We start from the raw sequence: 12,604 nt of genomic DNA on the forward strand, positions 1-12,604 counted from the left end.
TATAGGCACAATTTTTTTTTCAGGTACACAAAAAATCAGACACAAATTGAATGGGCATTTCTAAAGTTTGGGCTCATTAGTATACAGGTTCATCTTCAACAGACATCTCTAAGCATTTTCAATGGTAGGAAGATTACAAGCTACTTGGCTACTTCTTTCATTTAGAAATTATAAATTCTGTAGTCATTTAGTCAATTCTCCTAACTTAAAATATTATGTTTTCTAAAAACATCCTCCTTATAGAGAGATTCCACACAGTGGTCCAATTTCAATCCTTTGTAAATTACGCTTTTAAAAATTAAAGGTTGGGCTGGGAATGTGGCTTTGTGCTAGAGTGCTTGCCTAGCATCCAGGAAGCCTGCCATTTGATTCCTCATTACCACATATATAGAAAAATCCAGAAATGGTGGTGTGGCTCAAGTGGTAGAGTGCTAGCCATGAGCAAAAGAAGCTGTGGGACAGTGCCCAGGTCCTGAGTTCAAGCCCCAGGACTGGCAAAAGTAAAAAATTTTTAAAAAATTAAAGGTTTCACCAGGTGCTAGATTACAGCTAATCAGATAGCTGAGATCCAAGCCAGTCTGGGCAGGAAAGAATATAATAATTTTTTTTTTTGGATCCGGTCATGGGGCCTGAACTCTGGGCCTGGGTGCTGTCCCTCAGCTCTTCAACTGAAGACTAGCGCTCTACCACTTGAGCCACAGTGCCACTCCCGGCTTTTTCCTTTTTGCTTATGTGGTACTGAGGAATTGAACCCAGGGACTCATGCATGCAAGGCAAGCGCTCTACCACTGAGCCACCTTCACAGCCCAGAATATAATAATTTTTTTTATCTCCAATTAACCACATCTTTTCCCCCCACTCCCCAGAAACGCCAGAATTGGAGATGTGGTTCAAGTAATAGAGCAGTAGTAGCCTCAAGCAAAAAAGCTGAGGGACAGCACTCAGGTCTTTAGCTCATGCTCCAGAACTGCCACCAAAAGAACAAATAAATGCTTCTGTTCTTTTTAGTGATATATATTTACCATTTAAAAACAATATGTAGCTCCTAGTTCTTCAAGTACCTTGACACTGGTCTTTAGCCTGAAATTAGACATGCTTTTCCAAAAATGAAGAGCTAACATTTAGTGAGATCACTGCCCCCAGTCACACAATATCAGTGATATCACAAGCAATGCTGTTTTTGTTGTTGTTATTGTTGTTTAAACCTAATAAAGAGGTCACATGACTATAGCATAACAATTTTTGATGTTTGAATTTATATTTTCATTTTCAAATGAATTGCTCGAAAATGTGATTTTCCTATTGTCCTTCAATGATGGATTATCTTTATTTTTTCCATATTTTATTATCAATTTATGGTACATGGTAGATTTATTTTGACATGTCCATATACTCATACAATGTGGGGGCTGGGAAGGTGGCTCAGTGGTAGAGTGCTTGCGTTGCATGCATGAGGCCCTGGATTTGATTCCTCAGCACCACATAAGCAGAAAAAGCCAGATGTGGCGTTGTGGCACAAGAAGTAGAGAGCTAGCCTTGAGCTGAAGAGCTGAGGAACAGCGCCCAGGCCCAGAGTGCAGGCCCTATGACTGACAAAAACAAAACAAAATAAAACTCATGCAATGTACCTTGATCAAACTCACACCTTCTTTTCAACTCTCCCTCAACTCTGCTAGCGAGAGATTTGATTGAAGACTCAGGAGAAGGGCCCAGAGACAGAAGATTCATTACAAGAAAGAGATGAACAATAGGGTGGGCGTCTTGGGGTGCAGAAGATGTCTTGTGGAGCAAAAAGAATATTTATAGGTTCCACAAAACTGCAGAGCAATAGGGAAGTTTTCCTAACACCATTTTTCTTGGTTCAATTCTGGATTGAAAGCTCTTTCATAACTTTGCCCCATACACATAGTATTTTTTTGTTTTTGCTTTGCCAGTGACCGCTGCTTCTATAGAGATATTTCCTGCCCAAGTTCGGGGAACACCTTATTTGGACATTTCCTGTTTGTCTGTTTCTTTGTAGTGTGAGCTGATGATGCTCAGTGAGGCACCAGGGGAAGTTGGCTCTGTGCTCTTTTTTCTGTTCTGATCTGTGCAAAGTAGCCTGTTCTCCTGGTGCTATCTGCAACTGAAGAGCAAAGATCTGGAGCCAAAGATCTTACTGTGGACCTTATAGAAAAATGTGAGTATCAATACACAATCCATGAAAACAGATAATTATAACTCATGCATCAAGGATGTATATGGCTTATTTCAGTTCAGATCTATAGTTATTTCTGCTTTTGTTTTTTTTATTTGGAAGGTTTTGTTTTGTTGAGACCATATCTCACTATGTAGCTGATGAATGTCCTGAACTTGTGACTCTCTTGCCTCAGCCTCTCAAGTGCTGAAATTACAAGCCTGTGTCACCACCTTGTTCAGCTTATTTTTGTCTTTTTTTGTGCCATTTCTGGGTCTTGAACCTAGGGCCTGATTGCTGAGCTTTATTACCTAAGGCTAGTGCTCTACTTGAGCCACAGCACCCCTTCCAGGTCTTTTGCTGGTTAATTGGAGATGAGAGTCAAGTTGGCATAGAACCCCAGTCCTCATATCTCAGTCTCCTGAGTATCTAGGATTACATGCATTAGTCACCAGTGCCTAGCCTTCTTTTCTTTTTTCTTTTTTTGCGGGGGGAAGGAGGTGCCAGTACTTGAACTTAGGGCCTAGGCACTTTCCCTTAGCTTTTTTGCTCAAGATGAGGACTCTGACACTTGACACAGTTCCACTTCTGGCTTTTTGCTTGTTAGCTAGAGATAGAGTCTCATGGACTTTCCTGCCTGGGCTGCCTTCAAACTTTGATCCTCAGATCTTAGCCTGCTGAGTAGCTAGGATTACAGTTATGAGCCATTAGCACTAGTGTTTTTATTTAGAATTTGGTCATTCTACTGCCTAGTCATTCTCTTTGCAATCATACAGCACTCTTAAATGATATTATTCCATGTCACGGGAGTCTTCCATCTCTGTTAATCATCACCCAGAAAAGAAAGTATTGAGCCTTTAAAATCTATGACTTTTATAAGTCACTGAAAATATTGATACTTGTTTCCTGTAAATCGACCGAAAATTGTATGAAATCCAACAGATGGTGAGAAATTGACTGTTCACTTCTGCCAAATTTGGTCTCAGCAATTATGACAAAATGCTTAGAGTTCTGGATCAGGCCACTTAGGCCTTGGCTTTAGATCAGAACCCTTGATTCATGGACACATTGTAAACTAAAGGAAAGGGAAGGGTAAGAGCTGACTCATTTGGTCATTTTTTCTTATTTTTCCCTTTTCCTTCCCCCCTCCCTTTTCTTTTCCCCTTTTCCTTTTCCCTTCCCCTCTCCCTTTCTCTTTCACTCCTTCACAGTACTGGTATTTGAATTCAGGGCTTTGTGTTTGCTAAGCATGTATAAGTCAGCCACACCCCTTTTTTTACTTAACTTATTTTTCAAATAGAGTATTACACTTATGTCTGTGCCAGCTTGGACGGCAATTTTCCTATTTGTACTTCCCAAATATCTGGAACTACAAATATATAATCATATGTTCAGATTTTTATTGGTTGAAATGTGGTTGCTCAAGATGAGTTCTCTGAAACTTCTTGTCTAGGCTGACCTTAAACTGGAGTCCTCCCAAGTAGCTAGGACTACAGGCAGCACCACTTCTTTTTAGATAAGTTTTCACTGTGTAGCCCATACTGGCCTTGAACTTGCTGTCTACCCAGACTGCGCTTGAATTCTCAGTTCTTCCTCAGCCTTCTGTGTGCTGGGATCAGATATAACTTAGAGTGATATCTCCACTTCATTGAAAAGCAACACAAAAAATCACCTTAAACTTAACTATCACTCATACCAACTACTGAAGTTTTCACTGCTTTTCCCTTTCAGAGGTAATTAGATTGACATTGTTCATTAGGATGATGCTTAATGTTCTTGTGATCTGCTGTTCCCTTCTCCCTGTTTTGGTAGTCAGCTTCTATAGCCCTCCCTAGCTTTGCCCTTGGTAATAATGTAGTAAATGATGTTTTTACCATATAAAATATTAACTACTTTATGTTTTGATAGATATGTAACAGTTTCTGGTAAGCATGAGAGTGATTTTGGAATCCCTTTTGTCACAGTATAGTGGAAAAAACATAGTAGAAAAACTGTGTAAGGCTGGGAAGGTGGCTCAGTGGTAGAGCACTTGCTTGCATGCATGAGGCCATGGGTTCGATTACTCAGCACCACATAAGCAAAAAGAAAAAAATAGCCAGAAGTGGCGCTGTGTCTCAAGTGGTAAAGTGCTAGCCTTGAGCTGAAGAGCTGAGGGACAGAGCCCAGGCCCAGAGTTCAGGCCCCACGACCAGACTCCCCCCCCCCAAAAAAAAAAGAAAAACTGTGTAATTCAGTGTTTTCCATGGCAGCTCATGAACTGGTAAGGAGAAGTGGCTATTTTCAATAACCAGGAGGGGGCTGGTGGAAATACCAGCATGTGCAGTGAATACTGAGTACTTCCTTCATCTTCCTTTAGGTCATCTTTCTCCTAGACTTCTGTTCTTTGGACATTTCACAATGTACTCTCTTGAGAGAGTTCAGTACCTTAACAGAGCTGTTGAAGAAGCTCTACAATGACCCTGAAGGAGGACTGAGCAAGGTAACTTCAGTTGGCCCTGAACCTATTTTGCTTCCTCTCTTCAGAGAGATATGACTCTACCATATAAAACCTACTGGACTACAGATATATACAAATAAGTTGCCTCTAGAAGCTTTATTGGTATTTTTGCCAACAGGGATAGTAAATATCATCTTGATTTGTCATTAGCACAAGAAAGGAGGCCAAAAAGCTGTATATCCAATCATTTTATCCAATCATTTATCCAATCATTTTAGGTTATATTAAGTTACATAAAATCTATGTAAATAAAGACTGTAACTTTTGTCTAGCCAGGTGCTTGTAGCTCATACCTGTAATACTAACTACTCAGGAGTTGAGATCTGAGGATCTCAATTTGAAGCCAGTGCAGGCAGGAAAGCCTGTGAGATTCTTATTTCCAAATAACCAGTTGGGGGGGAGGGGGGCTAATGAGGAGGGGTAGGCTTGAGCTGTGGCTCAAGTGGTGGAGTGCTAGTCTTGAATGAAAAAGCTCAGGGAGAGCACCAAGACCCTGAGTTCAAGCCCCATGACAGGCACACACACACAAAAAATGAAGTCTAAAAGAGAAAATGTACATGGAAAGACAAATAAGAAGGTTTAGTATTTAAAAGAATTATCTCCCATACTTAATTTTTATTATATAAGATTTGTTCACAGTCTTTTTGAGTTTCATAACTGCCTGATGGTAATAGAAAGGGCATGTACATTTAGCAGATCTTTTTTATTTTCTCATTTTGTTTTTTGGTGTAAGACTGGAACTCAAACTTAGTACCTGTTGCTTTGGCTCATTGGGTAGTGCACTACCAACCAACTAATCCATGCCTCCAACCCTGATGTTTTTGTTGGTTGTGGGGCTTAAACTGAGCCTGGGCACTGTTCCTGAGCTTTTCAGCTCAAAGCCAGTGCTCTACCACTTGAGCCACAGCATCCAATCTTAATCGTTTTTTTTTTTTTTTTTGCCAGTATTGGGGCTTGAATTCTGAGCCAGGGCACTATCCCTTAGCCCCTTTTTCTCAAGACTAGCATTCTACCACTTGACCTATTTCTGGCTTTTAATTACAGATAAGACTTTCCTGACAAAGCTGACTTCAAACTGCAATCCTCAGATCTCATCCTCCTGGGTAACTAGGATTAGAATCATGAGCTAAAAAGAAAACTTTATTTTTTAGAGGAAAAAAAGAGTGGTCTTAGACATGCCAAGGTCCTAAGTAAAAATGTGAGCTCTTTAAACTTTTAATTCAGTGTTTTTCTCCAGTGGAATTCATACTAATACTTATTTTTAAAAATAGTTGTGTCACTGCTAAAAGATAAAAGCATGAGTCCCTAAAGTATAATCCTAATGCACTTCTGCTAAGTGATAGATGTCTATTGATCTCTGCGTAGACAGGAAAATCAGATTAGCCTGTATAAAATTTCATCAGGGCTGTCAAAGCCTGTGATCTACAGCACTGATAGTTTATTTTGACAGTTGGTTGTGTAGTAATATCTGGAATTTTCTCTTACTCATTTGTCTGCCTACTGGATGTTGAGACCTGGCAGCAGGAACAGCCTGTGGTATTACATATATGGTCCAAGAAATCTGCCTATAACTATGAAAATAACTGCCATGAAGTATCTGTCTTTGTTAGCCCAAGGGCAACCTATTTTGAAGTGGAATTTGATGAGAGGTGTGAAACCAAAAAGCGCTAAGACTCACATGTTTTTTCTTCCAAGCAATAGTGGATCAAAAACAAGAGAAAGAATATAATAGAGATTATGCCTTCACAGGTATGATTATCTAGAATTTACAGACTCTAGAGGTGGGAAGACACACTGACACAAAGTTGGTACTTATAAGTGGCCTAAGGTAAGTCATATTCCCCAAACAAGGTAAATAAGTACTTCTGTAGCAATTCTTGTCCTTTTTCCAACTTTAGAGCAATAATGGTATGGTGTGTAGAAAGAGAAGGACTAGCTAGGCTCTGGTGGCTCATGGTCATATTGTTCAAAATCCTAGCTACTCAGCAGGTTGATATTTGAGGAATAAGATTTAAAGCTAGCCTAGGTAGACAAATCTAAGATAGCCCTATCTCAACCAGCAAAAAGCCAGAGTGGAGACATGGCTTGAATGGTAGAATGACAGCCATGAGCAAAATAGCTGAAAAATACTCAAAGCTCTAAGTACAAACCTTAATACTGGCACATTTCTAGAATGTAACCACACCCATATTTCTAAGGGTTGCTTTGATACTCTACTTGTAGAAAGGAACAGTTGCAGTAGAGATTATGCAGCCTACAAAAGCTAAAAATTTAACTATCTGGCTCTTCATAAGAAATTTGCTAATACCAGTGTTGTCCAGAATAAATTAAAGAGCTGTTAATCTCTGAGTTCAGAAGGGCCAGTGGATCCAAGAGAAAGACTTAAACCATGGTGAAAGCTAGGAGCCCGGCTGACAGATCTGTTTAATATCTGGGCTGCAGCCTGCTTCAGACTGTTTACTTCTCTCTCCTATCAAGGGTCTTGGTTGAGAACAAAGAACTGAGCCAGTGATCACTGGTTGAGCAGATAGTCACTTGAGTTTTAGAAAGCTGAGCAGCAGTTTTCTACTAATTCTGCTTTCTAAATGTAGTTGTGAGTTTTGTGTTTTGGTATCATCTGTGTACATTTCTCCCTTAATCATTTTGAACTTATAGAAATGGAGACCGCTTTTAAGATTTTTTTGAGTCAAAAAGAATATACTTAACTGCTGAGTTGTTGCCTCCTTCCATCTTGTTGACCACATGACTTTTTTTTCTCTCTAGAACGTGACGTTTAAGGATGGTGCTCTTTCATTCTGACAGCAGTAATAATGAATGGGGCTACAAATTCACTGTCACTGCCTATGGCCTGCCTGATGTTGCCGTGTCTTGTGGGTTAGACTTGCAACTCCTTGTTTCTCGACTAATGGTCCGCCTTGACTCCGCATGGCACTCAACTCTGTGCATCGTAAGTTCACAGTCTTGTCCCTTCCTTTTTCATTACAACTGTGTTGAAGAGCAAGGTAGGAACTCTTTCTCATAGGTGGTCTCCATATCACGAAAGAGCAAGGTATTAATAATGTTTCTTTTTAGTTTTCTTTAAACCAAATCAAAACAGTTTACCCACTGGGCACCATTGGGAAGTTTCTTGACTCAGGCTTTGGCCCTATCACAAAGTACGCTGTGGATGCCCTCTGTGGAGGACAATTGGGGAATTGCTGTTTATAGCAGCAGCATAGTCATTTTTAGAGATTTAAGTATACTCCAAGTAGATGGTAGAAATATAGTCATTTAATTGTTGTTTAAGTGAAATTTATGTGAACATAAATAGGTATGTGAATATATGTATTATCGTAAAATACATTAATCAACTTCGTATCATTTGTTCCAAGGGATAGATTCATAGAATAAATCTTTTGGAGTATTTTATATCTATATAATTTTTTAAACATTTTTCTGATTGTAAAATCAAATATCATTCATCCTAAATGGTCATTTTCTGTTAGGATTTTAAAAAGAGTTAGCTAAGGAAGAACAGCAGCATGTACGTGGTATTCAGGTAAGGAGTAGGTTTATTCATCATTCCAGCTGACACCAGACCATCTTGGTCCTCAACGTGGTGGGGAAAGGCCTGGGAAAGAGAGCTTGAAGAGCTGAGAAAGAGAGAGAAAAGAGCTAGAAAAGAGCTAGAAAAGAGCTAGAATAGAGACCATCTGGGAAAGGTGGGAAAGAGAGAGCGAGGAAAGAGAAGAGACCTGGGAAAGAGAAGAGAAGGAAAGAGATGAGAAAGAGCTATAAAAGAGCAGAGAAAGGTCATCTGGGCCTGAGCTAGACCTTATCTAAGTTATGGGCGGAGAAATTTGTGGCCACATCAAATTCAGATGTCACCTCAGCAGATGCAGATGTGACCTCTTCCATTTGTGCCAGTTGCCTAGATAACGCAAGTACTGGGTACAAAATTTGCTGCGAGGAGGGTGGAGTCTGCTTGCCATCTAGGAGCAGACCTTACACTTTCCAAAGCCTGTGTGTCTAATTTCCCTTAGTTTCTTTTTTAAAAAATTTTATTGTGAAAATACTGTACAGAGGAGTTAAAATTACATTGGCAAGGCAATTAGTACATTTCTTATCAAGCATTGCTGCTACCTCCTTTGTTTCCCCTTCCCATCCTTCTACCTTCCCTACCCTGCCAAAGTTGGAAAGTTCGTTTTTCAACATAAGGATTTGTCCAACTCATTGTTGTAATAGGTCCACCTATATCAGTATTTAAACGGTTTGTTTTTGCCCTTCCACTCCACAAATTATAACAACATCAAATACAATGAAAGCAGGGATTATACCGTGGGGGACAGACATACAAAGCAACAAAGAAATCATCTTATAAATATGTTAAATACAATTGCAAGAAAGAAAAAAAACATTTGACTACTTATCTTGGGGTTCATTTCATCTAGCATCAACTTATCTGACCTTTTCTTCTTGTCTCAGACATAAACTAGTAGTTCATAAACTGACAAATAAATGTAAGGAAGCCAACAAAAAAAATCAGTTCCTCTCATCTGATGATGCCTCTACAACAATGAGGAAAGAGTTCATCCTGCTAAGGAACTATGATAGGATATCAAAAAGAGAATTCATTCTTCTAGGTCTTCCCTATTTTTTCAATGTAACTTAAATGATGTAAAACACAATATACCGCTCATCAGTTTTGCACATTTTTATATGGACTTCACCTCAGTCTACAACATTCCTTCATTATTCTGTTCCTGATATTTTTACACTACCAAGACATAAGAACATTTTCATACAATTTTTATTATAAAAAAACTGTACAGAGGTGTCACATTTATGGGAGCAAATAATGAGTACATTTCTTAACAAGCATTGTTCCCTCTTCCCACCATCCCTTCCCTCCCACCTCCACAAATACGCTCCCCTCCCCCCTCCCCCTGACTAAATTGTAAAGTTCATTTTTCAACAGAGTGTCTTGTGCATCTCATTGTTACAATGAGTTAACCTGTATCCCTATTTAACCATTTTGTATTTCCCTTCCCCTCACCAAATTAGAGAAACATATACACAGGATGTAGGTGTACCAACTTCAAATACAATGAAAACAGGGGTTATAGCGTGGGGGAGGAACATATACAGAAAGAAAAAAAAATCACATTGCACATCATAAGTACGTTAGAAACAATAACAAGAAAGAAAAAACATACTTGTGTCCCTGTCTTAGGGTTCATTTCCCTTAATATCATCTTATCTGCTCATATGCACATAGCTTTTGACTTATTCTGCTTATCTCAGACATATATTAGTTATTGAAAATAAGGGAAACCACGGGACCTATGTTTCTTTGGACTTGGCTTACTTCACTTAATAAATTTTTTTCCAAGACTTTCCAATTCCTAACAAATTGGGTGATACTATTCTTTCTGATGGAGGCATAGCATTCCATTGTTTATATACACCCACATTTTCTTGATCCATTCATCTACTGAGGGGCATCAGGGTTGGCTCTATATCAGCTATTGTAAATAATGCTGCAGTAAACATAGCTGTGCTGGTAGTTTTAGTATGGTCTTGTTTGTGATCATTCGGGTAAATGCCCATAAGTGGGATTGCTGGGTCATAGGAAAGCTTCATATGGAGTCTTTTGAAGAGCCTCCATACTGCTTTCCAAAGTGGTTGAACAAGTTTACACACCCACCAAGAATGCACTAGAGTTCCCTGTGGCCAGATACTCTCCAGCATCTGTTGTTGCAAAAATATGGAACATTTCACTAATTTGCATGTCAACCTTGCTCAGGGGCCATGCTAATCTTCTCTGTATTGTTCCAATTTTAGCGTATTTGCTGCCTAATTGAGCACAGAACATTTTTTATATATAAAGTGTAATTGATTTTCTTAAACTAGACAATTCAAAAAAAAGTAAGTTCAAAAGAATTCTTGTGAAATTTTAGAAGCATGTATTTCTTTTTTTTTTTTTGTTAGCAATACAACAAACTGTTAGTACCATGCATTTCTTACATAAGCACACATTTAAGAATAAAGTCAAGACTGGCATGTCAAAAACAAAATAATTCCAGATATTTGTTGTTCAAGAGATGTGTAGGAGGAGGAATTCAATTGTTCTATACAAGGCACCTGTCATAATGAACACTGCAGCAAGTGTTAAGGTTGTTAAAAGTTTTAAATTTTAAATGTATTTAATTTTGGGAATTTGCATATATATGCCAAAATTAGGACTGTTTGGCAGGTGATAAACTTTTCTATAAAGTATTTAAGGTTTATGGTAGCAGACATATGGTACTAATTATGTACATTTCAGAGTTTATAGAAACATTACCAATAAGAAGTTGCAAAGTCTTTGCGTAAAGAAGCAGAGTGAAGAGTTAAGACTTTGTTAACTAGATAGTTTCTGTTTAATTTTTAGGGCTTCCTTACTTTACATGTTAGTGAGGAACAAATGATGATATAAGCCATATACAAATGATGAGATGAGCCATAAAAAGTAATCTTAGTGGGTAATTTTAAAGACTACTCATAGCCTATAAAACTCTTTTTAAGGGGCTGGGAAGGTGGCTCAGTGGTAAAGCGCTTGCCTTGCATGCTTGAGACCCTGGGTTCGATTCCTCAACACCCATAAACAAAAAACAAGCTGGAAGTGGTGATGTGGCTCAAGTGGTAGAGTGCTAGCCGTGAGCTGAAGAGCTGAGGGGCAGCGCCCAGGCTCAGACTCCAGGGCCACGACCAGACCCAAAATAAAAACCAAAACAAAATCCTCTTTTTAAACATCATAATCTTAGCCAGTTTTAAATGTACAGGAATATGAGAAAGTAGTAAAATCTAATATGTAGAACACTGGTAATTGTTTGTTTTTTTATTTGATTAATCATTAATATTTAATTGTCCATTTTCTTTATTTGTTGCATTGTTTTCCTTTTTGTAATATAATACAACTTTTTATAAGTCGTCCTCAGGAGGTACTTTGAGAAGCTTACTGGGATGGCCAAAGCATTTTTTATAGGTGCATGTGAGTTTACAAAGAAGAAAATTAAGAACAAATTATTTATTAAAAAAATTATCAAGTACAGTCTGAATTAGGAGGGATGATAAAGGTCCACACCCAAAATCTTAGCCTTCGTCTGAAGCGGCGGTATTACAGAGTTGAGACCACAAAAGTGAGAGACTGTTTTTGTGTTTTTTGTTTTTGTCAGTCTTGAGGCTTGAACTCTGGGCCAGAGCGCTGTCCCTGCACTCTTCAGCTCAAGGCTGGCACGCTATCCCTTGAGCCACAGCACCACTTCTGGTTTTCTAGTGGTTTATTAGAGATAAGATTCTCACGGACTTTCCTGCCTGGGCTGGCTTTCAACCGGGATCCTCAGAACTCAGCCTCCTGCATAGCTACGGTTACAGTCCTGAGCCACCGGCACCCAGCAGTGTTTTGTTGATTTTTATTTTGTTGGTCATGGGGCTTGAACTCTGGGTCCTGGGTGCTGTCCCTCAGCTCAAGGCTAGCGGTACCATTTGAGCCTTCGTCTTTTTCTACTTCTGTAGTGCTGAGGAATCAAACCCAGGGCCCCATGCATGCAAGGCAAGCACTCTCCCATTGAGCCACCTTCCCAGCTCCAGAAAGACTATGCTTTAAAAAATCATCTAAACAATATTTGCTTTCTGCTTTGGGTTATATAATGAAATATATGAATATCTTTTTATATTTTTGTGAATTGTCATACTTCTAAATTTATGCTAACTTGAGCCACTTTATCCTTTTCAAAGTCATGAAATATCTCTGAGAGTGTTCTTCTGGGAAGATTATATTTGCACTTATAATTTCTTCTGAGTCATTTTTATTTTTTTATTGTGAAAAAACTGTACAGAGGGATTACAATTACATGGGCAAGATAATGAGTATATTTCTTATCAAGCATTGTAGCCTCCTCCTATATTTC

General features: G+C 38.8%; 1 non-coding gene across 1 annotated transcript; it reads right to left on the reverse strand.

Annotated features, from left to right (window-relative positions):
* Positions 1-10,413: 10,413 nt before the first annotated feature.
* LOC138826712 (U6 spliceosomal RNA) lies at positions 10,414-10,520 on the reverse strand. The gene has a single exon (XR_011371819.1). It is a non-coding gene; the product is annotated as a U6 spliceosomal RNA (small nuclear RNA).
* Between the last annotated feature and the right edge of the window lie 2,084 nt (positions 10,521-12,604).

The sequence above is a fragment of the Dipodomys merriami genome, unplaced genomic scaffold (assembly GCF_024711535.1).
Source record: "Dipodomys merriami isolate MVZ:Mamm:240054 unplaced genomic scaffold, mDipMer1.0.p SCAF_1481, whole genome shotgun sequence".
Lineage (NCBI taxonomy): Eukaryota > Metazoa > Chordata > Mammalia > Rodentia > Heteromyidae > Dipodomys > Dipodomys merriami.